Raw genomic sequence first — 1,377 nt, forward strand, 5'->3', positions numbered from 1 at the left:
CAGTTAACAGCAAGGGATCGATCGGGGTTCAGTAACATAGCTAGTGCAATCGCCCGGGTTCAGTTAGAGCCCAACGCCTCGCTCGGGTTCAGTTAGAGTGCAACGCATCGCACACACGCGCGTACGTGTACGAGAGAAACGCGCAAACCTCCATGCATCGCTCGGCCCCAACCATCCACCGTAACCGGGAACTCCCAGATATTTTCCTCGCCCTCGCTTCTACCACGGTTTTTTTCGTCATGGACGGCCCAAAGAATGTCATGCAGCTGCGTCTCTGGCCCGCCCAGGACGAAAAGCCCATTTTCTGTCATGATTTTTTGTCATAGAAGTAGGAGCCCACCACATATATGATGATACCGGGTTTTGTCACAATTATCGTCATAGAAGTGTCATAAGCATGACAGGAAAAAAATTCGTTCGGCCCAAAATGTCATGGATGTGTCTTTTTTTTGTAGTGCTATCACACCCGATCATCACGTGGTGTCTCAACACGATGAACTATCACAACGGTGCATACTCAGGGAGAACACTTATACCTTGAAATTGTAGTTAAGGGATCATCTTATAATGCTACCGCCGTACTAAGCAAAATAAGATGCATAAAAGATAAACATCACATGCAATCAAAACATGTGACATGATATGGCCATCATCGTCTTGTGCTTTTGATCTCCATCTCAAAAGCATCGTCGTGATCTCCATTGTCACCGGCTCGACACCTTGATCTCCATCGTTGCGTCGTGGTCGTCTCACCGACTATTGCTTCTACAACTATCGCTAGCGCATAGTGATAAAGTAAAGCAATTACATGGTGTTTGCATTTCATACAATAAAGAGACAACCATAAGGCTCCTGCCGGTTGCCGATAACTTTTACAAAACATGATCATCTCACACAATAACGTATATCACATCATGTCTTGACCATATCACATCACAACATGCCCTGCAAAAACAAGTTAGACGTCCTCTACTTTGTTGTTGCAAGTTTTACGTGGCTGCTACGGGCTTCTAGCAAGAACAGTTCTTACCTACGCATCAAACCACAACGGTGTTCCATCAAGTTTGTTGTTTTAACCTTCTTCAAGGACCGGCCGCAGTAAAATTCAATTCAACTAAAGTATGAGAAACAAACACCCGCCAGCCACCTTTATGCAAAACTAGTTGCATGTCTGTCGGTGGAACTGGTCTCATGTGCGTGGACATGTAAGGTTGGTCCGGGCCGCTTCATCCCACAATACCGCCGAATCAAAATAAGACATTGGTGGTAAGCAGTATGACTATCACCACCCACAACTCTTTGTGTTCTACTTGTGCATATCATCTACGCATAGACCTGGCTCGGATGCCACTGTAGGGAAACGTTGCATGGAAAACA

The sequence above is a fragment of the Triticum aestivum genome, chromosome 5D (genome assembly GCF_018294505.1).
Source record: "Triticum aestivum cultivar Chinese Spring chromosome 5D, IWGSC CS RefSeq v2.1, whole genome shotgun sequence".
Classification (NCBI taxonomy): domain Eukaryota; kingdom Viridiplantae; phylum Streptophyta; class Magnoliopsida; order Poales; family Poaceae; genus Triticum; species Triticum aestivum.